General features: G+C 48.8%; 1 pseudogene; it reads right to left on the reverse strand.

Moving 5' to 3' along the window:
* LOC128949461 (CUB and sushi domain-containing protein 2-like) overlaps positions 1–26,741 on the reverse strand; it is a 139,713-nt pseudogene that overhangs the window by 67,597 nt on the left and 45,375 nt on the right.

The following is a 26,741-nucleotide window of genomic DNA, read 5'->3' on the forward strand; positions in this document are numbered from 1 at the left end:
AAGCCAAAGAACTTGTAAATGTCGCTGTAAATGAACTGCAAAGAATGTGAGGATTTGGAGTAATTTCCATAACATATCCATTCAAATTCTGTAATTTTCATTTTTTTCCGTTTTCTTTCATTTCTTTTTAATTTCCACACGCTCAGACACGGCCTCATATCCAACACACGAAGAGCAAACAGGCTGAAGGTTAAGAAAACGCACAAATGGCGGAGATTTATCTTTTTACATCAATAAATGAGGCTGAAATCCCAGCCAAGGACTGGCCCTGCCTCCTGGGAGAGGGAACACGGAGTGCCAGGGGCTGAGCACATCCCTGGGTGTGCAGATCTCCCAGGGGACTCGGTGTCCAACAACTCCCCCATGTCCTGGGCATGGCAGGACGGGAATCAGCAATCAGCCCCATTCATTTAACACACAGAACCCCAAAGCGGAATTTGGAAGAGCTGCAGGTGAAAAGGGAACTCTGCAAAGGGAATTGAAATGTCTGGGGACGGGATCAGGTGTCAGGCAGCTCTGAAATAAAACTGGCTCTGAGCTGTCACACAGGACACACGTTGGTGTCACTATCAGGAGGTGGCACTCACTTCAACATGTCCAGAGTGAAAGGACAAGGCTGGAACAGCACAAGGAAGCAAAAATCCCTTGTCAAATGTGGGTTTAGGGCAGAGGGTTTCATGTTAGAGCTGCTTCAGGTGCTCTCTGTCTCATACAGGAGCCTCACCACGTTAATTAGTGGAGATGGGCAATTAACAGCAGAGTTAATGTCCATGGATCAGCAAAGGGTGGTCAGGGTGGGGAATCCAATTTCCTGGAGGTGCAGGAGGTGTCTCCATCTTGAGATGCCTCACAGAGGAGCCTCACCGCAACTTAATTAGTGCAGATGCAATTAACAGGAGAGTTAATGTCACATGGATGAGCAAAGCAGGGACAGAAGGTGGCCAGGGAGTGGGATCCAAGGAAATCACTTCCAGGAAGTTTTTCCATCTCAAGGACCCTCACCACAGACAACTTAATTAGTGCAGATGCAATTAACAGCAGAGTTAATGTCAATGGATCAGCAAAGCGTGGTCAGGGCATGGAATCCACAAGGAAATAATTTCATGGAATCCACAAGGAAAGAATTTCCTGGAGGTTTTGGAGGAGCAGGAGGTGTCTCCACCTTGAGATGCCTCACAGAGGATCCTCACCACAACTTAATTAGCGTAGATGGGAGTAATTAATAGCAGAGTTAATGTCAATGGATCAGCAAAGCTAGGACAAAAAAATGGTCAGGGTAGGACCATTTTTTGTAGGGTAGGGTGTGGGACCAAGGGTGTTCAGGGTGTGTGATCCAAATCTCGGTCTGGAGAGTGCTGGAGGAGCAGGAGGTGTCTCCATCTCGAGGACCCTCACCACACACAACTCAATTAGTGCAGATGCAATTAACAGCAGAGTTCATGTCAGTGGATCAGCAAAGCAGGGACCAAGGATGTTCAGGGTGTGGGATGCCAGGAAATCTCTCCTGGAGAAGGAGGAAGGAGAAGGGGAAGGAGGAGGAGGAGGAGGAGGAGGAGAAGGAGGAGAAAGAGGAGAAGGAGGAGAAAGAGGAGAAGGAGGAGAAGGAGGAGAAGGAGAAGGAGGAGGAGAAGAGAAGGAGGAGGAGGAGGAGGAGAAAAAGGAGGAAAAGAAAGAGAAGGAGGAGGAGAAGGAGGAGGAGAATAAGGAGGAGAATGAGGAGGAGAATAAGGAGAAGAAGGAGAAGGAGAAGGAGGAGAAGGTGTCTCACCCACACAGGTCGGCAGGGGCCGGTCCCAGGCTCTCCTCTCCTCTCCCCAGTCAGGCACACCAGCACCCTGGTGCCTCTCAGGGTGTAGCCAGGGTCACAGCTGAAGGACACTGAGCTGCCAGCAAAGTGTCCCTCGTCGTGCACCTTGTACCCAAACTGGGGCACGCCGGGGTCCTCGCACTTGATGAGCTCAAAACCTGCACAGGGAGCAAGGGCAGCTGTTGGCAGCAGGGATTTCACAGCCAGGAGGGTCTCACACAAAGCCACGGTGGGGTTTTCTTCTTACAATGATTTGTTGGGGAGCAAAGGGGCCATTCGGAAATCAGAAGGGTTTTAATTAATGTTGGAGTTTTGATCTGGATTTCGGGATCGCTACAGGCTTGACAGGAATAGTTTGATCAGATCCCAGGGAACAGGGACAGGGGAAGAGGAAACAGCCTTGACCCGTGCCAGGGGAGGTCAGGTTGGACACCAGCAGGAATTTCTGCATGGAAAGGGTTGGAAGGGGCTGCCCAGGGAGGTTTGGAGTGCCCATCCCTGGAGGTGTCCAAGGAACAGCTGCATGTGGCACTCAGTGACAAGCTGGGGATCAGGCACAGCTTGGACTGGGTGGGCTTGGAGGGCTTTCCCACCCTCAATAATCCTGGGATGCTGTGCTCTCCCACACTCCAACTCCACTTTGGGTACAAGATCACCCCAGAAAGGACTCTTTGCTCATGTGCAACACAAAACCACAAAAATACACCTTGACCTGTGGGATTGGAACTCACTGGAGAACTGCAGCTCGAAGCCCTTGCTGGTGTTGGCAGGGTCAGTGATGAACTCCAGCCACATGGAGCTGGAGGTGCTGTTGATGCTGGTGCCCAGCAGCTCCGAGCGGCTGAAGGTGCCCAGCAGCCGGGCAGAGCTGTTGGTGCCATCGTAGACCTAGGAGGGACAACAAATCCAGCCTGGAAAAGCCATTCCTGGGATCAAACCATCACTGCCCAGAGGGGCTCTGGCTGCTCCTGGATCCCTGGAAGTCTCCAAGGCCAGGCTGGATGGGGCTTGGAACAACCTGGGACAGTGGAAGGTGTCCCTGCCCGTGGATGATCCTTAAGGTCCCTTCCCACCCAAACCATTCCAGGATTTCCTTAAGGTCCCTTCCCACCCAAACAATTCCAGGATTTCCTTAAGGTCCCTTCCCACCCAAACCATTCCAGGATTTCCTTAAGGTCCCTTCCCACCCAAACAATTCCAGGATTTCCTTAAGGTCCCTTCCCACCCAAACCATTCCAGGATTTCCTTAAGGTCCCTTCCCACCCAAACCATTCCAGGATCTCCTTAAGGTCCCTTCCCACCCAAACCATTCCAGGATCTCCTTAAGGTCCCTTCCCACACAAACCATTCCAGGATCTCCTTAAGGTCCCTTCCCACCCAAACCATTCCAGGATCTCCTTAAGGTCCCGTCCCACCCAAACCATTCCAGGATCTCCTTAAGGTCCCTTCCCACCCAAACCATTCCAGGATTTCCTTAAGGTCCCGTCCCACCCAAACCATTCCAGGATTTCCTTAAGGTCCCTTCCCACCCAAACCATTCCAGGATCTCCTTAAGGTCCCGTCCCACCCAAACCATTCCAGGATTTCTCTGCAGTTTCACTGAGCTCCAGAATAGAGAAATGATGAGGAATTCATCCCACCTAGTCCCTGATCTGCTCACAGCAACACCCTGGGTTTGTCCTTTGGGGTTTTTTTTTTGGGAAGAACCAGCAGCTCCTGATAAATGCCCTCATTTGGGGTCACCTCAAATTAAGGAATTTGCTCCTGGCACTGAGCTGATCCTGAGTATTGGAGGGAAAAGGGAAGGAAAGAACCAACCCACTCTGAATTCCAGCTTCAGGCTGGAAAAGCAACTCCAACCCTCCAGGATTTGTCCTACAGGTGATCCAGGAGTGGTTCCTGGATCCACAAGTGCAAACAGGGACAAATCCTTCAGGCAATGTGAGCTGAGATCCAGGGATATCAAACTAAAAGTCTGATTTGATGGAACTCCACAGTGCTGCCCACCTGAGGAGCAGCATTTCCACCCTGGAGGATCTGCACCCTCCTCCTCAGCCCTAATTTACTCTGCACACTGGGCTGCATCTCCTCAACTCTCTTTCCCAAGGAGCAGCTGCTAAAAAATCCACATTTTTCCCCCAGACTGACTCAGAGATGAGCCTTGATTTAAGAAAAACACAAATGGGGTTTTTTTCTTCCTTTTGTGAGGACCAAGAGCAGCTCCTCACCAGTGGAGATCGATAGGAACTTTCCTCAGATGAGCAGCTGATGACAAACCTGCTGAGAAAATGTAATTCCTCTGACAAGGAGTACATTCCTTGCATTAACAGGAAATCTTTCTCCCTTTCCAGTCATTTGTGAGCTGGAAACGTGGATTACGCCTCTCCTGGAGTGTGACACTTCAATGAGGACAGAGGATTCTTGGGAAGATGGCTCAGCACATCCTTGCAATATTAATGCCTCCTTCAAAACCATTCCTTTGGTTAATATAAAAAAAAACTCAGCCTGGATTTGTCTCCTTCTCCACAGAGTCCTGGAGCTTGAATAATCTCAGAAGAGTCTGGAGTTCTGCATTTCAATCAGCCCCTTTTTTGGGGACAAACCAGCCTTGATTCTTCAAAGCACTGAAATAATGCTGAAACCCTAACTATTCTGATGGAGGAGGAGTTTTTCTTGTGCAATTCCAGAGGTGAGAGCGGAATTTTAGCTGGTATAGGGGAAATTTGGGCTTCCAAACTGCCATGGGAATCACTGGGATGACACAGAGGTCGCTTCCACCTAATCCCACCAAAATTTTAGAACCTTTCTGGTGGATGAGGAGTTTTCCCTGTGCAATTCCAGAGGTGAGAGCTGAGGTTTAGCTGGTCTGGGGGAAACCTGGCATTCCAAACTGCCATGGGAATCACTGGCATGACACAGAAGTCGCTTCCACCAAATCCCACCAAAATTTTAGAGCCTTTCTGATGGATGAGGAGTTTTTACTGCGCAATTCCACAGGTGAGAGCTGAGGTTTAGCTGGTCTGGGGGAAATCTGAGCTTCCAAACTGCCATGGAATCAGTCCATGGCATTGGGATGACACAGGTCACTCCCACCTAATCCCATGAGAATTTTAGAGCCTTTCTGGTGGATGAGGAGTTTTCCCTGTGCAATTCCACAGGTGAGAGCTGAAGTTTAGCTGGTCTAGGAGAAATCTGACCTTGCAAACTGCCATGGCAATCACTCCATGGCACTGGGATGACACAGAGATCATTCCCACCTAATCCCACCAAAATTTTAGAGCCTTTCTGATGGAGGAGGAGCTTTCCCTGTGCAGTTCCAGAGGTGAGAGCGGAGGTTTAGCTGGTCTGGGAGAAATCTGCCATGGCAATCCCTCCATGGCACTGGGATGACAAAGAGGTCACCTAATCCCACCAGAATTTTAGAGCATTTAGAGGTGTTGCTCTCCACTGCCCGAGCCAGAATTACCTTGAGGACATCTCCTGCCTCCAGCTCGAAGGTCCTGGCTTTCAGCTGGATGCCCTTGCCAGGCTGGCTCTGGATGGAGTAGATGCACTCGTGGTTGTTGTTGTAGTTCAGGGGGTAGTTGGGCGACAGCAGCACACCCTGGGTGCCCGTCACCGAGGAGCCACACTCAGCTGCAGCGAGACACAAAGGCACATTTCAGTGACCCCACGCGTCTGCTGGCCACAGCACACATGCAGGAGGCGCCTCTGAAGGCCACAGCCGCTCAGCCCCTCCTGCAGCAGCAAGGAGAGGGCTTTTCCCTGTTGGTATTCACTACAACCTGTTGTTATTTACCACAACCATATCTCTACAACCTGCTGGTGTTCACTACAACCTGTTAGTATTCACTACAACCTGTTGGTATTCAGTACAACCTCTTGTTACTCACCAGAACCTGTTGGTATTCACTACAACCTCTTGTAACTCACTACAACCTGCTGATATTCACTACAACCTCTTGTTACTCACTACAACCTGCTGGTATTCACTACAACATGCTGGTATTCCCTACAACCTGTTGTTATTCACTACAACCTCCTGTTACTCACTACAACCTGTTTTTATTCGCTACAATCTGTTAGTATTCACTATAACCTCTTGTTACCCACTACAACCTGTTGGTATTCACTACAACCTGTTGGTATTCACTACAACCTGTTGGCATTTACTACAACCTCTTGTTACTCACTACAACCTGCTGGCATTTACTACAACCTCTTGTTACTCGCTATGACCTGTTGTTATTCACTACAACCTGTTGTTGGTCACTACAACCTGCACACTGTCGCCTTTCCCATCAAATTTTCCTAGCCAGGCTTCTCTCCTCTTTCAGAATCTGTGTAAATGTAAATCTGGGGGGAATTTGGGGAGGAATCTGTGTAAATTTAAATCTCTGTGAATCTCTGTGAAATGTGAGTGGATCTGTGAGAAATCTGTGGGAAGTTGGGGGATCTGTGTGAATCTGTGGAGAATCTGTAGGAATTTGGGTGAATCTGTATAAACGTAAATCTGTGTGAAGCTCTGTGAAATCTGTGTGGATCTTTGGGAATTTGGGGGGAATTTGGGGGAATCTGTGGGGGATCTGTGGGGAATCTGTGTAAATGTAAATGTGTGTGAATCTCTGTGAAATCTGTGTGGATCTGTGGGAAATCTGGAGGAATCTGGGTGAATCTGTAGGGGATCTGTGTAAATGTGTGTGAAGCTCTGTGAAATTTATGTGGATCCGTGAGAAGTCTGTGGGAATCCGGGCGAGATCTGTGAGTAATCTGTGCAAATATAAATCTGTGTGAATCTCTGTGACATCTGCATGGATCTGCAGAAAATCTGTGGGAAATGGATATAAATCCGTACAAATCTGTATGAATTTGTGTAGATCTGCTCAGAACAACCCCACGCTGAGGATTTTCTGTTCCTCCTGCCGAGCTCCCACACGAGCCAGCCGTGACTCACTGTTTTCCCAGCCTGTTTACCCTGCAGGATTTTCTGCTGTCAAACACTGGCTGCCTGCTCCTCTGGGGCTCTGCACGCAGGCCTGGGGACAGTCATCCCCTAGAGCAGTTTTTGGGATCAATCTCATGTCCCTGAGTCCTCATAGCTCCTGGAGCTGAGGGAACCATCCCAGGGGAGGGACGCATCTCAGAGCAGCTCCTGGATGATGAGGGAACCATCCCAGGTGAGGGAACCATCCCAGAACAGCTCCTGGAGCTGAGGAAACCATCCCAGGTGAAGGAACCATCCCAGGGCAGCTCCTGAAGATGAGGGAACCATCCCAGGTGAGGGAACCATCCCAGGTGAGCTCCTGGAGCTGAAGAAACCATCGCAGGGCAGCTCCTGGATGATGAGGGAACCATCCCAGGTGAGGGAACCATCTCAAGTGAGAGAACCATCTCAGAGCAGCTCCTGGAGCTGAAGGAACCATCCCAGGTGAGGGAACCATCCCAGGGAAGCTCCTGGAGCTGGAGGAACCATCCCATGTGAGGGAACCATCCCAGAACAGCTCCTGGAGATGAGGGAACCATCCCAGAACAGCTCCTGGCTCTGCTGCTCCTCCAGGGAAGGGTTAAGCAGCAGAGGCACCCACAGGAGGCTCTCTGGAGGAGACTCTTTGTCCTCTGCTCTTGCCAGGGATGAAAAGCTGGATTTTGGCACAGATTCCCCAGGGACAATGCTGGGGACATCTCAGGGAGCTGTCCTGGCCACAGGGCTTGGACAAAGGAACAAAAACCACTCCGAGCCCTCCCCAGACCATCTCCAAGATAGGAGCTGAATGCAGAGTGTCTGGAAAAGCAATTAAACCTCCTGTGATCTTAATGAGTCAGTCTGCCTTTTCCATCCCTATCCAGGCAGATCTGAGCAGCACTGGGGACATTGTGACAGAGCTGTCACCCTGCCACGGAGCTCTGGGCCATCAGCCCTGAGTTTGCCCTGCTCTGATCAAGCCAAGCTGTTAATTCTGAGCCAGGAGCAGCAGCCAGGGTTGTCCACTCAGTGCTGCTGTCTGAGGCTCCAGTTCAAAGCTCTGGAAATGATTTTTTATTTTGATTTTCATTCCCCTGATGAGCTTTATCTGCAGCCTGATTGTTACTCCTGCCTGTCCCAGCAGAATGAGGCCCCAGAGCTGGAAATTCAGCACAGCTGGCTCTGCTGGGGAGATTTGCTGCTGAAATTCTCCCTCAAGGGTCACCTAACCCTAACCCACAGCTTAGGACAATCTCCTGAGCAGGTCTGGCCACCAGGTGAGAGCCCTGCCCTGACTGATCTCGAGGAATCCCACAGGCTCAGGGTGAGCAGAGCTGGGAATGATTTTCTATTGAAATTCTACACCAAAAAATAAGTGTGACATCCTTTTTCCCACGGCCTGGAGCATCATCCCCCAACCCTGCTCTGGATGGTCCCACTCTGGGGGATGTCACCCATACATCCCAGGGGATGTCACCTCTCCATCCCAAAGGATGTCACCCATCCATCCCAGGGAATGTCACACACCCCAGGGGTGCTCCCATCCATCCTGGGGGGTGTCACCCATCCCAGAGGTGCTGCCATCCACCCTGGGGGATGTCACTTATCCAGGGGATGTCACCCATCCATCTTGGAATATGTCACCAATCCCAGGGGTGCTCCCATCTACTCTGGGGGATGCCACTCCTCCATCCCAGGGAATGTCACCCATCCCAGCTCCCATCCATCCCAGGGATGCTCCCAACCATCCTAGGGGTGCTCCCAGCCATCCCAGGGGATGTCACCTCTCCATTCCAGGGGATGTCACCCATCCCAGGGCTGCTCCCATCCATCCCAGAGATGTCACTCATCTCAGGAATGTCACCCATCCATCCCAGGGGATGTCACCCATCCTAGAGGTGCTCTCATCCATTTTGGAGGATGCCACCCATCCCAGGGGTGTTCCCATCCATCCCAGGGGATATTACCCCCCCATCCCAGGAATGTCACCCATCCCAGGAATGTCTCCCATCCATCCCAGGGCATGTCACCAACCCATCCCAAGAACGCAACCCATCCACCCTGGAGGATGTCACCCATCCTAGAGGTACTCCCAACCATCCTGGGGAATGTCACCCATCCATCCCCAGGAGGTATCACCCACCCCAGGGACATCACCCACCCCAGGGCCGCTCCCGTCCATCCCTGCCCACCTCAGGAGTGCAGCACAGCGGGGCCAGCCAAGCAAAATGAAAGCACATGACCACCTACCAACACACCTTGGCAGAGGCGCACTCCACACTCGCCGTCGCCCGCCCAGGCAGGTGATGCGCGCCGCGCCCTCCAGCCGGTACCCGGGGAAGCACGAGAAGCTCAGCACGTCCCCCACCCCGAACTGCAGCCCCTTCCTGATGCTGTAGGCCGGCACCTCGGGCTCGTCACACGGCTCCAGGTCGTATTCTGGAGGGGGAAAACGGGGGTTGTGGGATGGGAGATGGGTTCTGTCCTCCACGGAGAGGAGATGAGGGTCCAAGGGAGCTCTGAGCCTTAATCCAGCTGCAGTGAACCCATGAGGATGGAATCCCGTTTGGGCCATGAAAACCCACCTGGATTTCACCCCAATCCACAGCTCAAGGATTCTGTTCTTCCTGTAAATGACATGAGGATCCAAGGGAGGCTCTGAGCCTTGATCCAGCTGCATTTTGCAGGGAGGATGGAAAAATGAGGATGGAATCCTGTTTGGGCCATGAAAATCCATCCAGATGCCACCCCAACCTAAAACTCAGGGGTTCTGTACTCCCTGGAGAGGACACAAGAATCCAAGGGAGCTCTGAGTTTTGATCCAGCTGCATTTTCCAGGGAGGATGGAAAAATGAGGATGGAATCCTGTTTGGGTCATGTAAACCCAGGTGGATTTCACCCCAGCCTAAAACTCAGGGGTCTGCCTTCCCTGGAGAGAACACAAGGATCCAAGGGAGCTTTGATCCAGCTGCAGTGAATCCATGAAGATTCCAAACCATGAAAACCCACCTGGATTTCACTCCAACCTACAACTTGGGTTCTGTCCTCCCTGGAGCGGACATGAGGATCTAAAGGAGCTCTGAGCCTTGATCCAGCTGCAGTGAATCCATGAGGATTCTAAACTATGAATATCCACCTGGATTTCACCTCAACCTAAAACTCAGGGGTTCAGACCTCCCTGGAGAGGACATGAGCATCTAAAGGAGCTCTGAGCCTTGATCCAGCTGCAGCGAATCCATGAGGATTCCAAACCATGAAAATCCACCTGGATTTCACCCCCAGCCTACAGCTCAGGGATTCTGTCCTCCCTCTAAATGCCACAAGGATCCAAGGGATCTCTGAGCTTTGATCCAGTTTCAGTGAACCCATGAGGATTTCTATTTCTCCCTCCACCTACAACTCCCTCCCAGCCCCTGCATCCCAACCACCTCCGAAGGCAACAGGTCCCAGTCCCTGTCACAGTGACAGGGATGGGGATTTGTCACTGTCCCTGTGCTGCAGCCCAGAGAGGATGGATTGATCCGGGTGGGATTTCTGCTGCCTCTCCTTTTCTAATCCTGGAAATGGATGATCCTGCTCAGGGAAGGCAGGAGGACGCTGAAGCTGCTGCTCCAAGAAAGGTCACGTAGGATTCTGGCCAACAGCCAAACTCAAATCTCTGACCCCAAAGCAGCCTGAAGGAAAACTCTTTTGAAGGTGTTTTTGGCAACATCTCCAAGTCCAAAGCCTGTATGTTAACATATATATATGTAAAGGGAGCTAAAAATAGAACTGACTCCTGGTTTTGCTTTTCAAGATAGGAAAGAAACCTTGAAATACACTGAAAATGAGAGTTATAATTAGAGGCGAGCTTTTGAAAGGCAAAAAGCCATTTTCCCCTCATCAAAATGGGAGTTAATTGGAAATTTTCTGACTGGTTTCCACATGCAAATCCCTGACTTCAGAGGCCAGGAACAAAGGCACTGGGAACCAGGTTTCAGCTGCATCTATGGCAACAGCTCTGCCCGTCAGGGAGGGTGCCAGACCAAGCTCCACAGGAAAAATGGGAATTTCTCTCTTTCCCTGGGTGCTGGAGTGGCAGCTCAGGACTGGGAAGGACACGGGGACAGAGGGAAGAACAGCAATAAAGCTCCTGCCCTTCACTGGTTGTGGTAGGGAATTGCTTCTGGGGCACTCAGGCAGCAAAGATTGACATTCCCTGGAATGGCAGCACTTGGGAGTCACTTGGAGGACTCCAGCCCAGAGGACACAGTCAAACACCTCGTGCCCTTCAAGCAGAGGCTGCCCCAGTGCCATGAGCTGCCCTGCAGTGCCACACGTCCCTCCTTTGGTCCCTCTCCAAGTCCTCACGCTCCTCCTGACAGACAGCTGCTGAAAAATCAGGATTTCCTTTGAAAAATTTGGATTTCCTTTGAAAAATCTGCATTTTGGATCAGCACACCCACTCAAAGGCACAAAGGCACCATCACCGTGAGGGTTGAGCAAGCACAGCTCAGCAAGGGATTGCTGGAACTTCTCTGGGCAGGAATTGTTTCCCTCAGCCTCCTCCTGAGTCCTGGAGTCAGGAAAATCTGGATCAGAGCCCTGCTGGGTGCAGCAGGAGGGGGCTCCCATCTGGTACTACAGCAAGGAAAAAATAGGGGAAAGAGGGGAAAGGGACAGAAAGGGAGAAAAGAAGGGAAGGGGGAAAGGAAAGGAAAGGAAAGGAAAGGAAAGGAAAGGAAAGGAAAGGAAAGGAAAGGAAAGGAAAGGAAAGGGAAAAGGAAAGGAAAGGAAGCAAAAAGGGAAGGGGAAGGGAGAAAAGGAAAGGGAGAAAAGGAAAGGGAGGACAAAAAAAAGGGAGAAAAGGAAAGAGAGGAAAAGAAAAGGGAGAAAAGGAAAGGGAGAAAAGGAAAGGGAGGACAAAAAAAAGGGAGAAAAGGAAAGAGAGGAAAAGAAAAGGGAGAAAAGGAAAGGGAGGAAAATAGGAGAAGGCAGGAGGGAGGGAAAGAAAATAAGGAAAAGAAGGAAGGGACAGAAAGAAGGGAGGCACAGAAGGAAGGGAGGCACAGAAGGAAGGCTCGGGCTACTGCTGTCACCTGAGAAGGTGATGTTGAAGCCCTCGTAGGACATGGAGAAGTCAGAGATGAGGCGGATCTGGGCCGAGAAGTTGCCGAAGAGCCCCGCGCTGAGCGGCGCCGGCAGCCGCGAGCCCGTCAGCTGCTGCAGGGGCTGGGCAAAGCTGGAGTTCTCCGTGATCAGCAGGTAATCGTGCCCGTTCTCCAGGTGGAACGTGTGGAAGGTGAAGAACACGCCTGCAGAGAGAGGGGAAACCACAGGTGGAGTCATCCCAGTGCCCAACCCCAGCTCCCCACCGAGGGCAGGGGGAAAAATCACACTGGAATTGTGGATTTGGGTCTGGTGGAAGTGAAATCAATAAAAACCCTAAATCTGGGGTGTGGGAGCAGGGCCAGGCTCTGGAAATGTTGGATTCCTGTGCCCTTGTCAGGGTGACACAAACTTGCTCCAGGGACAGAGCAGCAGCTGAGGGAGCAGCCCAGGGGAGCCTTTATTCTAAAAATGACTTTTAAACGGAGAGCAGCGAGGTTGGAGTTGGGAGGGCTCAAAAATGAGAGTGCTACAGAAGGAATTCCTGCCTGGAAAACCAGGACTGAATCCCAGCTTGAAGGTCAGGGAGGCTTTCCCAGAAGTGTGTCAGAGGTGCAGCTGCAAGGACCTTCCCATGATGGGCTGAATCAGAGAATCATGGAACAATTTGGGTGGGAAATGACCTTAAAAATGGTTTTATTCCATTCTCCTGTGTGTGGGCGTGGCTAAATCCAAATAAGGAAATGTGGGAGGGGCAAAACCCAAATAAGGGAATGTGGGTGGGTCTAAACCGAAATAAGGAAATTTGGGCGGGGTAAACCCAAATAAGGAAACGTGGGTGGGGCTAAAACCCAAATAGGGAATGTGGGCAGGGCTAAAACACAAATAAGGGAATGTGGGCAGGGCTAAACCCAAATAAGGGAAGGTGGGCAGGGCTAAACCCAAATAAGGGAAAGTGGGCAGGGCTAAAACCCAAATAAAGGAATGTGGGCAGGGCCAAAACCCAAATAAGGAAATGTGGGAGGGTCTAAACCCAAAAAGGGCATGTGGGCAGGGCTAAAACCCAAAAAGGGAATGTGGGCAGGGCCAAACCCAAATAAGGGAGTGTGGGTGGGGCTAAACCCAAATATGGAAATGTGGGCAGGGCTAAACCCAAATAAGGACATGTGGGCAGGGCTAAACCCAAATAAGGGAATGTGGGCAGGGCTAAACCCAAATAAGGAAATGTGGGCGGGAGTAAAACCAAATAAGGGAGTGTGGGTGGGGCTAAACCCAAATATGGAACTGTGGGCAGGGCTAAACCCAAATAAGGACATGTGGGCAGGGTTAAACCCAAATATGGAAATGTGGGTGGGGCTAAAACCCAAATAGGGAATGTGGGCAGGGCCAAACCCAAATAAGGAAATGTGGGCAGGGCTAAACCCAAATAAGGAAATGTGGTCAGGAGTAAAACCAAATAAGGGGATGTGGGAGGGGCTAAAACCAAATAAGGACATGTGGGCATGGCTAAAATCCATATAAGGGAATGTGGGCGGGGCTAAACCCAAATAAGGACATGTGGGAGGGGCTAAACCCAAATAAGGAAATGAGGGCAGGACTAAAACCCAAATAAGGGGATGTGGGATGGGCTAACCCCAAATAAGGGAATATGGGAGGGGCTAAAATCCAAATAATGGAAGGTGGGTGGGGCTAAAGCCCAAATAAGGAAATGTGGGAGGGCTGTCCCATGGGAGGGGACACCTTCCCCTATACCCTACTTTTATTCACCTTTTCTTGCCCAAAATAAACCCCACAGCAGCTCCAGCCACGGAAATGCCAGCCAAACACAGCAAAACTATTTTGCCTCTTCCTCCCAAATTCAATTTGAACGATTTGAAACATTTGGGGAGAAGGCTGTGACCTTGCTGCATTTGTAAATGAGCCAGAGAGGAGTAATGGATTACTTAAAGTCCCCTTCACACCTCCCGACACACAATGGGAAGCACTTCAGGCTCCTGCAGGAGCCTCCAGCGAGGTGATTTTTCATGCTGGAATTCAAACACCATTAGAAACACTCATTCTCTGGAAAATAATTCCAGCTTGGAAATAAAATAATACAAAAAAGAAAAAAATCAACAAAAACCAGCAGTGAGAGCAGGAGCCAGGCAGGATCTGAGCTCAGGAACTCTGTCACAGCATTGTCACACCGACTTAACAAGGCAGGGAGATGCCAAGCAATAAAAAGCCTTTTTGCATTTAGATGGATTTTTCCATGCTGATCTCCCAGCTCAGGGCAGGCTCCCGAGCCTCTGCTCGTGTGGGATTGGGATTGATCCTGCTCAGAATCCTCCAGGAAACCCCAGGATGGAATTTGGGAGAGATCCCTGCTTGGTTTGACCAGGTTATTTCATTTAACCCAACAATTCCCAAATAATTAGAATTATAAAATAATAATTAAACCAATAACCCAAATAATTCCCAAGAATTCCCTGGCTCTGCATGCCACCATTCCCAAAACACAGCATCCCAAAGAAACAGCAGGAAACCTGCAAAAAAAGCCCAGAGGAAGATTCTCCTCCTTGCTGCCCATTCTCTATTAATTTCTGGAGATCAGGGAAAGCTCTGGAGATCCAATATCCAACCCCACAGCATCCAATTCCAGCTGAATATTCCATTTATTTATCCCTGGCCCTCTCCAAGTTTTTCCTGGAGCTTTGCTGCTCACATGCAGCTCTTCCCTTCCAAGAAGTGAAGGTCAGAGAGGCTGGAAACCAACAAGGAACCTTTCCCATGGGATTAGGAATGAAGGAATTGTGGGATCATCCCACAATTTATCCCTCACTGCCCTTTATTGTCCCAAAAGGATTTTTATATCCAAAGCTTAGGACTGACCTTGATAATTCATTCTTTATATCCATTCTGTGGAGAACATTTTTTAGTCCGCAAAACTCCACAAAAGCAGGAAACTTCCAAGAGTTTCCAAATTGTTTGCTATTTCTACCAGAAGCACAAAACAGAAATAGATCTGACCCGAAAACTGGGATGTGGGGAATGCAAAATGACTTTATTCTCCTCTGACAGCAAATTTAAACCCTCAGTTTTAGCAAACCCAGCTTAAGGAACACAAATAACATCACCCCTCTAGAATCAGCACAAGAACAATTCAGTTATCCTGGAGAACATGCCCAAATTCCAAGTTTTTTAAAGTAAAAACTCCAAGCAGAGGGCACAAGGCTCCTCCAGCACTGAAGGGTCGAGGAACTGTAGCAAAAAGGGCTAATTATAAACTCATTTTTAAGGATTTGTGACCAATTAAACCTTTGCTCTGGTCTGCAATTTACTGTGGCACAAAACATCTCTGCAAACACGAGGTTGGGCTTTTTTTTTTTCTCTCCCCATTCTCTGCAGAAGAAACAGCAAAACAAATAAAAGGAGAAAAGAAATCACTTTGAAGCAATGAGATTAAAAATAATGGTCTCTCTTTAGGCATTTAAATACCTTTAAAATTAAACTGCTTTTAAACTCCACTTGCACAGCCTGGGAGTCCATAAAGTGTCACAAGAAAATAATTGTTGGAGCAGTTGGGGCAATTCCAGGACTCGTGTGGTGGCCATGTGGGAGATATTACCAAAAAAACTGTGAGAGGAGGAGCTGAGCACCTCCAGAAATCCCTCAGGAGGGGAAGATCCCTCTCTGGGACAGGGAATGGTGTCAGGATCTCTGCATCCACATCCTGACTTTTAGGATCAGGCCACAAAGGTCTGGAACAGGAGATAACACAAAGCTCTGCTTGATAAGAATTTTCCCTTTAAAAGGTTAAAGAAGTGACGTCAAAACCCTCTGGATTTTGTCCAGGGACAATGGAATCATCATTTCTGAGAGGAACTCGTGGATCTCACAGGGAAAAGTTTCTCTCCCACTGCCTCAGTCCTCTCCTCACCTTTGCCATGGGATGTTTCTATGGTCCATGTGCAGTTCAAGTTGTTGGGATAAAAATCAGGGAAGCCTGGGGAGAGGATGGTGCCACTGGAGCCACGGATGTAGCCCCCACAGAGAGCTAAAAACACAAAAAAACAGGAGAGAAAGAGTTCAATAATCCAGACTCTTTCACAAGCTAGGAGGAAAAAGTAAAAGCAAAACCCAACCCAGGAAAATCCAACAAACGAGAATGATCGACCCAAATCCAATCAACCCAAATGACAAAATCCAACAAAATCCATGGACAGACCCATCAAAATCCAACAAAATCCATGGATTAAACACCACTGGGAGCTCTCCAGCTGCTGCTTTGGCAATGGGTCTGCAGGTGGAAACACCATCCCTGTGGGACCCAACAAAAAGAGGAAAATCCAAAAGAGACTGATGAACCCAAATCCAATCAACCCAAATTGGGTTTTGTGGGTCAAAATCCAACAAAATACATGGACAGAGCCACCAAACCCCATGGATTAAGCACCACTGGGAGCTGTCCAGCTGCTGCTTTGGCAGTTGGTCTGCAGGGGAAGGGTTTCCAGGGTTTCCAGCAGCTGGAACCACCATCCCTGTGGGATCCAACCAAAAGAGGAAAATCCAACAAAATCCATGGACAGACCCACCAAAATCCAACAAAACCCATGGATTTAATGCCACAGGGAGCTCTCCAGCTGCTGCTTTGGCAGTGGTCTGCATGGGAAGGTTTCCAGCAGCTGGAACCACTGTGGGCTCCACCTCTGGATGTTCCCACCCTGTGAGCTCAGCTCTGCCTCCCAACCCCAAGAACATCCTGAAGCAGTTTCCTCACCCTCACAGCTGGGCAGGGGCCGGCTCCACTGGAAGTTGGGCTCACACTCCAGGGCCTCAGTGTCACTCAGGGTGTAGCCAGGGTCACAGCTGAATGTCACCAGGGCTCCCACGTAGAAATCGTTGCCGTGGCGCTGCCCGTTCACTGGGATGCCAGGGTCCAGGCAGTGGTCAGACTGCAGCTTCACAGCTGGGCACAGAAAACAGGGCACAGCACTCAGGTGGGCACTGAGGGGCTCAGGGGAAGCTCAGCCCACCCAGGGGACTGAGCCAAATGTTGGTGGTTGTCCCCAAGGTCAGAGGGTGGAAGGGAGAGAGGGAATTCCTCAAGGGAGGGGAGAGAGGGAAATCCCTGAAATGAGAGGATGGAGAGAGGGAAATCCTCAAAGTGAGAGGAGGAAAGGGAGAGAGGAAAATCACTGAAATGAGGGGATGGAGAGGGGGAAATCTTCAAAGTGAGAGAAGGAAAGGGAGAGAGGGAAATCCTCAAAGTAAGAGGATGGAGAGAGGGAAATCCCTGAAATGAGGGGATGGAGAGAGGAAAATCCTCAAAGTGAGATGAGGAAATGGAGAGAGGAAAATCTCTGAACTGAGGGGATGGAGAGAGGGAAATCCTTGAAATGAGGTGATGGAGAGAGGGAATTGCCTCAAAGGAGGGGAGGAAATGGAAAGAGAAAAATTCCAAAAGTGAGAGGATAAAGAGAGGGAAATCCTTCAAGTGAGAGGAGGAAATGGGGAAGAGGGAAATCCCAAAAGTGAGAGGATGGAGAGAGAGAATTGCCCTAAGGGAGGGAAGGAAATGGAGAGAGGAAAACCACCAAAGTGAGAAAATAAAGAGAAGGAAATCCTCAAAGTGAGAGGAAGAAATGGAGAGAGGGAAATCCTCAAAGTAAGGGGATGGAGAGAGGGAAATCCCTGAAATGAGGGGATGGAGAGAGGGAATTTCCCCAAGGGAGGAGAGGCCAAACCAGTCAGGGATGCCAGGAAAAGCAGAAACTGCTCCTCCACTGGCAACACCTGTGAGCTGCCTGGCACAGGGGAAACAAAACCCAGGGTGCCCTGAGGAGGCCGTGGTGCTGCTGAAGATTGGGAATTGCAGGGAATTGCTGGGAATTGCAGGGAATCCCATGAACAAGGGGTCCTTACTTTCATATCTGATCTGGAAGCCGATGTCAGAGTGGCTCTTGTCCGTGGTGAACAGGAGGTAGAGGTGGTTGCTGGTGCTGATCAGGAACTGGGGCACCTGGGTGCCATCATAGACCCCAATCAGGGGAGAGGAGTAGGAGCGGCCATCCCTCACCTCCAGGGTGTCGTAATTCACCTCTGTCTTGAACCTGGGAGGGACAGGAGGAAAATGAAACCCCAGCACTGCTCCCTTCTGCTCATTCCCTCCTGGAACCACCATGGGGACAGGGCTGGGTCCTTTCTTCTGCCTGAGTGTCTCACTGGGGGCACCTCACACAAAAATGCAGGGAATTCGGGGTCAGAGCAGGGAATTTGGGGGCAGAACCAGGGAATCTGGGAGCAGAGCCAGGGAATTTGGAGAATTTGGGGCAGAACCAGGGAATCTGGGGGCAGAGCAGGGAATTTGAGGGCAGAACCAGAGAATGTGGGGGCAGAGCAGGGAATTTGAGGGCAGAACCAGAGAATTTGGGGGCAGAGCAGGGAATTTGGGTTAAGAACCAGGGAATTTGGGGCTGCCCAAGGTGGTGAGCACCTGTCAAAGGTGATCTTGATGGGGTAGCCAGGCTGGGCCTCGATGACCCAGGCACAGCTCAGCGAGTCCTTGTAGAAGCCAGGCCAGCCTGGGGACAGGATGGTGCCACTGGGTGACGTCAGGTGGCCCCCACAGGGTGCTGGGGACACAAAAAGGACACAAATCCACACAATTATCCAGGCTGGAAAAGACCTTCAGGCTCATCCACCTCTAAACCAAATCCCTGAGTGCCACCTCTTTAAAATTGGGGTGAAAAATGTCACAGAGCTGTAGCCCCATGAGATGTCCCCACTTTTGAAACCCCGTCCCTGCATTTCTGTCCCCACCACGAGTTAAAAATCACCAGAGCCAGATGGAAAACCAACATTTACTGCTCAGAAATTGCAGTTTCAGCTCCAAGTGCAGACAGGGCCCCCCTGGGAGCCAGCAGGGCTGACCTTGGGCCCTGCTCAGGGTGTAAAATAATGATTGGATATAAAAGCAGAGGGAACTTCAAGGTCACTTGGCATTTCAGGTGGCAGAAAAATCCCTCCCAGCCCTGCTATTTGAGTCATGGCTTTGCTGCCACCAGGGATGTCACCAGAGCAGGGCATTAAATCCACCCCGTGGTCCCCAGTGCCACCAGCAGGAGCTGCAGGAACTTCTTGGCATTTTCTGGGAAAAAGACACAAGGTCTGAGAGACCAGAGGGACAAAAATCACATAAACTGTCAGGTTTGTCCTCTAAGGAGTCACCCAGGGCCAGCCCCAATGTCACCGTGCCCCTGTGCCAGCCCCAATGTCACCGTGTCCTTGTGCCACCCCAAAATGTGCCAGCCCCAATGTCACCGTGCCACCCCAAAATGTGCCAGCCCAAAATGTGCCAATCCCAATGTCACCGTGCCCCTGTGCCACCCCAAAATGTGCCAATCCCAATGTCCCTGAGCCACCCCAAAATGTGCCAGCCCCAATGTCACCATGTCACTGTGCCACCCCAAAATGTGCCAGCTCCAGTGTCACTGTGCCACCCCAAAATGTGCCAATCCCAATGTCCCTGTGCCACCCCAAAATGTGCCAGCCCCAATGTCACCATGTCACTGTGCCACCCCAAAATGTGCCAGCTCCAGTGTCACTGTGCCACCCCAAAATGTGCCAATCCCAATGTCCCTGAGCCACCCCAAAATGTGCCAGCCCCAATGTCACCATGTCACTGTGCCACCCCAAAATGTGCCAGCTCCAGTGTCACTGTGCCACCCCAAAATGTGCCAATCCCAATGTCCCTGTGCCACCCCAAAATGTGCCAATCCCAATGTCACCGTGTCCCTGTGCCACCCCAAAATGTGCCAGCCCCAATGTCACCATGCCCCTGTGCCACCCCAAAATATGACAATCTCAATGTCACAGTGCCACCCCAAAATGTGCCAACCCCAATGTCACCATGTCACTGTGCCATCCCAAAATGTGCCAATCCCAATGCCACTGTGTCCTTGTGCCATGCCAAAATGTGCCAGCCCCAATGTCACCATGCCCCTCTGCCACCCCAAAATGTTCCAGTCCCAATGCCAATGTGCATGACCCCATGCCCTTGTACCACCTCAAAATGTGCCAATCCCATCCCCAAATCTCCCCTGCTGCTCTCAAGGGTGACAGATCAAAGTCACTTGATCTCAGCTGGCTCCAAAGCAATTATTTTTCCTTTCTGCCCCAAAGCTGTGCTTGGTCTCCTGTCAGAATTTCCACCCTTTTCTCTGTCTCCTTCATTCCCATTAATTTATTTTTCAGGATTTTAGATCTCTGAGCTTTTCTCCTTGCTTAAAAAGGGTAATTAAAAGGTCCAGACTGAAGGGTGAGTCAAAGAACTCACCAGAGTGATCAGGAGGAGAAGGCAGAAGGTTATCACATATAAAAGTTGATTAGAAGTGTATTATTTAATGAATGTTTCCCTTCCACACTTAAAAAAATGTAAATTTCAAGGCTTGTGCTTTGAAAGGAACAGGAGGCCTGAATTAAACCTACATTTTGACAGGAGCAAAATTATTTAAGAATACAAAAATGTCCAGCTTTTTATTCTATAAAAGCTGTTGAAAACAATTGATTCCTTCCTTCAATCCCAAAGACAATGGCCAGGACTGTGCAATTCCTGCTGCTCAGGCAAGGCAGGGCCAATTACTCCAATTATTTCTCAATATTCCAGAGCTGCTTCTCAAGAGTTCAGCACTTGTTATTCAAATTGCTGCAAATACCAGAGCAGAGCATCACTTCCCTGAGAACACAGGGCACAGGAAGATTTTCAGTCCTAATGAGCTCCTTCTTCACTTCTTTTTTCCAGAGCAGAGGCTTGAAAGTCTTAAAAAAGCTTTGAAATCTGAATTAAAGCCTTTAATTCAGCCCAGCTCCCCCCTTGGCAGGGTTGGCTGTTGTGGCCAGGAGATGGAAATGCAGAATTTTTGTCTCTCAGCTGCCAGAGCCCATTGAGAGAACTTCCGTCATGACACAAATATCAGATATTTTACATGGATCAAACACCAGGATGGGAAAACATCACCCTGGATCTTCCATTCCTTTTTGTTTCATTCCCTCCCTGACAGGAGCAGCAGGGAAGCTTTGAGGCATCACCAAACCAGAACCTTTTATTATTATTATTATTGTTATTAGAAAAATACCTGCTGTAACAAGAACTGATCATCAAATCATCAAAAAACCACAATAAAAAATATTCCCCAGCATTCATTCCACACCAAAAAAATTGGAAAATAAACAGAGCTCAGGAATATTTGAACTGAAACTTCCTCCCCAGCAAACTCCTCCTTCCAGAGGGGTGGAAAATTCTGGAAGGTGTTGGCTGGACACTGTGGAATGTGAGAGTGAGACCCGACAGGCAGAACCTTGATTCTGGACCCCAAAAGGCTGCAAAATTCCCCCCAGAAATATCTTTCCCTGAAGGAATGTTCACCTGGAGAGGAGAAGAGGAGGAGAGGAGGAGGAGGAAATGGGGAAAACCCCCTAAATTCCATAAGAATTAAAAATTAAAAGGGAGGGTTGTACATTAGAGGGGAATCTTTGGGATCAGGTGTTCTGGGAAGTCTGAATTTCTCAAGTACCTCAGAAATGGGGAAAAACCCTAAATTCCCTAAGAATTAAAATTAAAAGGGAGGGTTGTACATTAGAGGGGAATCTTTGGGAAGTCTGAACCTCTCAAGTACCTCAGAAATGGGGAAAGAGAGAAGGGAAATGCAGCTGGGAAACTGGGATAAAAAGGAGGCTGCATCCTTTAAAAATTGGAGAGATCCCAAGGGAATGCCCCATGGCCTCTCCCTTGATTGGAATAAAGTTCCAGGACTCCTCTGTCTCCTTTTGGCCATAAACCTCTATAGTTGTGGATGGATTTTCCTAACAACACCCATGGGAAGAGCTGAGATGGGTTCTTCAGCACCCCAAACCACCCCATGGGCAGCAGGCAGAAGCTAGGGCTGACCATCACAGCGCAGAAAAATTAATGGGAAAAACCGTTAAATTCCATAAGAATTAAGAATTCAAAGGGAGGTTTGTACATTAGAGGGAAATCTTTGGGATCAGGTGTTCTGGGAAGTCTGAACCTCTCAAGTACCTCAGAAATGGGGAAAAACTCCTAAATCCCCTAAGAATTAAATATCAAAAGCAAGAGTCGTATATTAGAGGGGAATCTTTGGTATCAGGCGTACCTCAAGTACCTCAGAAATGGGGAAAAACCCCTAAATTCTGGAAGAATTAGAAATTAGAAGGGAGGGTTGTACATTAGAGGGAAATCTCTGGGATCAGGTGTTCTGGGAAGTCTGAACTTCTCAAGTACCTCAGAAATGGGGAAAGAGAGAAGGGAAATGCAGCTGGGAAATTGGGATAAAAAGGAGGCTGCGTCCTCCAAAACTTTGAGTGGAATGCCCCATGGCCTCTGCCTTGATTGGAATAAAGTTCCAGGACTCCTGTGTCTCCTTTTTGGCCACAAACCTCTGGTGTTTGTGGATGAATTTTCCTAACAACACCCACGGGAAGAGCTGAGATGGGATCTTTACCACCCCAAACCACCCCAAACCACCCCAAACCACCCCAAACTACCCCATGGGCAGCAGGCAGGCGCTGGGGCTTACCTTCGCAGCGCAGCACGGCGTTGTCCCACACCACGCTGCCCTCCTGCAGCACGCAGGTGACGCTCTCGGCACCGTGGGTGCGGATGAAGCCCTCGTCACACAGGAAGGACACGGAGCTGCCCAGCTGCAGGCTGTCCCCAAAGCGCTTCCCGTTCACCGGCACGCCGGGGTCTGGGCACTCGTTGTGCCGGAACGCTGCCAGCAGCAGGAGAGAAACAGAAAACAGGAGAATCAGCAACTTTTTGTACTGTCCCCCCGACCCTGTCCCCAAAATGAGGGTGTTGCACCCTCAAATTGAGAAAAATTGAATTTTTCCCCTTCCCAGTGCCAGGAGGAGGAGGAGATGCCCAGATAATAATAATAAATATAGAATATTTAATAAAAAATTAATATAAGATATAATCTAAATAATAAAAATATAAGATATATAATATATAATAATCAAGCAATAACTAATATATATTAATTAATATGAAAGATAAGATTATATATTATATAATATAGGATCATAAAGTAATTATTAATATATAAGACATAATCATAAAGTAATTATACAATATATAATCATAAAATAATATAACCATAAGTAATGAAAGTACAATTAATATATAATATATAATCATAAAGTTAGCCTTCTGACAAGATGGCTAACTTTATGATTCTATATAATATATATATTATACAATATCTTTCTATATATATAATATATATAATATAGAAATTTCATATATGTATATATGATATGTATATGTATATATTATATATACATATACATATATACATATACATATTTACATATACACACACATATATACACACACACATATATATATATACACACACATATATACATATATATGTATACACATATATACATATATATATATATATATAATATGCACCATCCCTCCCCACCACACAAACCCAACACACACTCACTGGTGAAGGTGATGTTGAACCCTCTCTTCTCCATGGAGTGGTCAGTCTGGAACTCCAGCCTGGCCACGTGGCCACTGCTGGTCAGCGAGGAGGGGATGTGGCTCCCTGAGAAGGTGCCCAGCACGGGGGACTCGGCCGTGGCACCGTCCTTGACAGCCAGGAAATCAAACTGGGGCTCCACGTCGAAGTCGTTGAAGGCCAGGTGGATGCGGCTCTCGGGGTTGGCGATGATCAGCCACACGCAGTGCAGGCTGCTCCCGTACTCCTCGGAGTAGTTGGGCGACAGCACGGTCCCCGACGGGCTGGTGAAGTTGAAAAAGCAGGAAACTGCAAAGGGAAAGTGGCATCAGTCCCCACAGCTGGCCCTGCCCTCAGCCTCCTCACTGGGATATTCACAGTTCCTGCTCTGAGGCTGCCTCAGGAGGGAAAATGTGATTTCAGGCTGCCAGAGCCCACTGACAGAAATTCTGTCATCACAGAAATATCAGCATTTCATGTGCATCAAAAACCAGGAGGGGAAAACACCACCCTGGATCTTCCATTAGTTCCCTTCCATTTGTTCTTTATTTCCCTCCCTCACAGGAGCAGCAGGGAAGCATTTGGTCACCACTGAATCAGAATATTTTGGTTATCAGTAAATCAGAATCTTTTGGTCATCACTGAATCCAAATCTTTTGGTCACCACTAAATCAGAACCTTTTGGTCATCAGTAAATCAGAATCTTTTGGTCACTACTAAATTCAAATATTTTGGTCACCACTGAATCAGAATCTCTTGGTCATCACTAAATCCAAATATTTTGGTCACAACTAAATTAAAATATTTGGGTCACCACCGAATCCCAATCTTCTGGTCACCACTGAATCTAAATCTTTGGGTCACCACTAAATCGGAATATTTTATTCAGGATTTTAGGTGGATTTGCCATTTTCCAGTCCCTTCCAGTTCTATTTAACAGCAGGAAGAAAATGCCTCTTAGGTGGGATTTGGCATTTTCCTGGTGAATTCTCTCAGGAAAACTCCCAAAAATCCAGTGGGTGACTTGAGCTGGTGCAAAATAAAACCAGCATGGAACCAGCCAGATTTTGCCTCAACATTATTTTTTTTTTTTTGCTGTGGCCACATCCCAGCACAATCCCACAGAACTTGGGAGCAAGGAACCAGCTCAGCCACTCTGGGCACTGCTCCAGCCTCCGCTGCTGCTGTCCCTGGCTCAGCTCTGTCACCCACAGGTGACACATCCATCCCCAGGGTGCTGCAGGCTCCTCGGGGGTTTGCTCACAATAAAATCTGCCCTTTCCATCTGCTGAGCTCGTTTTTCCCCCCTCTGCATTCATCAAACTCCTTCCGTGCACACCAGGGAGTATTTGTGGGACAAATGGAGTGCTTGGAGAAGGAGCTGGGAGTTAATTTGCTCTGTCTGCGCCCTTGGGAAGTTGTTCACACCTGGCTGAGCACTGGGAGAGGTGGAACAGCCCAAGAACATTCCCAAATGCTGAGGTTTGGGACAAACCAGAGGAATCTGCAGCTCTGGTGGAGGGGAAGCTCTTCCCACCACAAATAAACCCCTGATTTCTGCTGGTTCCCAAAAAGCCACGGAAATAATTAAAACCATGTTTAAAATGAAGCTGAGGGGCAGAACATGCATGAAAAACCCTTCAAGCTCTCCAGGGGTTCAATCCATCCCAAGCTGCAGCTGCCAAGGCCCATTAATTCGGGAAGGCAAGGCTGCCTTTGGAGTGCAACCTGCCCAAACTTTGGGATATTTTATGTACGGATGCTTTGCTCATCCCTTTTCCCCACCGCCACCCGTGGTAAAACCCATTATTGGGAACATCCATCTCCCTAATTCCTGGCACAGAGGATGAGCTTGGCTTGGGGTTGGCGTTTAGACAATTATTTGGATCAGTGCTCTGCCTCCCTCTGTTATTTTCCCTCTGTCTCCCCTCACCACTTAATGGGCTGGGATCAAACAATTCGGACGTTCCTGTGACGTTATCAAGGTCACGGAGCTGCACAATCCATTCCCTGCTCTCAAAGCCACAAAGAGAGCAGATTAAAGGGAAAACAAACTGCAAAACATCCTCAGGATTTTTTTTCTGGGCTCTCTCTCTACCAGATGCTGAAATATCAGGGGATGCTGTCAAATAATTCTGTCAGCATAAGCACGGTGTAATCTGCCTGAGGAAAATTGAAAATAAATTCATTTGCACCCAGGGAAATGTCTCAGCAGCAGGGATGAGGTGTCTCCTCTAAATTTTTAAATCCAAAGGGGTGAATTAGCATTCAGCCAGGACCTCCAGCAGCCCAGCAAGAGAGAGGTGCAGTCGCTAGTTCAGAAAATAAAACAACAAAGGACTTGCTGACAAAGGGGAGAGGAGCAGAGCGAGGGAAGAATATAAAATTAACCTTTGCCAGATAAAACAAAGTGACAGATTAAAGAGGAGCTGATAAAAAAAAAAAAACCACAAAACCCTCCAAGAGTCTCCACTGCAGGGAAGTAAACGAGGATTTTGATTTTCCATAAGATCAGTGAGGAGAAATGCGAGTTGGAGCTGGAGGGCCAAGCTGTGGCCAGGAAAAAGCTCCCCTTGATGGAGAGGGGAGCTGGAATCACATCCCAGAGGGGAACATCCAGCCCAGGGAGCCACAGGGTTCATGAACAACACCACGGAGGCTGTGAGATGATGATTTTCTTCATCTGGTGAGGCAGAGGAGGTTTTCCCTCACTTGGAAGGAGGTTTCCCTCACTATGGAAGGAAGTTTTACCTCACTGTGGAAAGAGGTTTTCCCTCTCTGTGGAAGGTTTTCCTTCACTGCAGAAGGAGGGTTTTCTTCTATGTGGAAGATTTTTCTTCACTGTAGAAGGATGTTTTCCTTGCCATAAAAGGAGATTTTTTTTCTCCCTAGAAGGAGATTTTTCCTTATCATGGAAGGAGGTTCTCCTTCTCTGTGCAAGGTTTTCCCTCACTGCGGAAGGAGATTTTTCCTCTCTGTGAAAGGAGATTTTTCTTCTCTCTGGAAGGAGATTTTTCCTCACTATGGAAGGTGATTTTTCCTTATGTGGAAGGAGGTTTTCCTTCTCTGTGGAAGGAGATTTTTCCTTACTATGGAAGAAGGTTTTTCTTCTCTGTGGAAGAGTTTTCTTCACTGTGGAATGAAATTTTTCCTCTCTCTGGAAGGAGATTTTTCCTTACCATGGAAGGAGATTTTCCCTCTTTGTAGAAGATTTTTCTTCACTTGGAAGAAGGTTTTCCATTGCTGTGGAAGAAGGTTTTTCCTTGCTGTGGAAGATTTTTCTTCTCTGTGCAAGGCTTTTCTTCACTATGGAAGGAGTTTTTCCCTCACTTGGAAGGGGGTTTTTCTT

Source organism: Melozone crissalis, unplaced genomic scaffold (assembly GCF_028551555.1).
Source record: "Melozone crissalis strain CALT ecotype California unplaced genomic scaffold, PUWL_Pcris_2 ptg000236l_1, whole genome shotgun sequence".
NCBI lineage: Eukaryota > Metazoa > Chordata > Aves > Passeriformes > Passerellidae > Melozone > Melozone crissalis.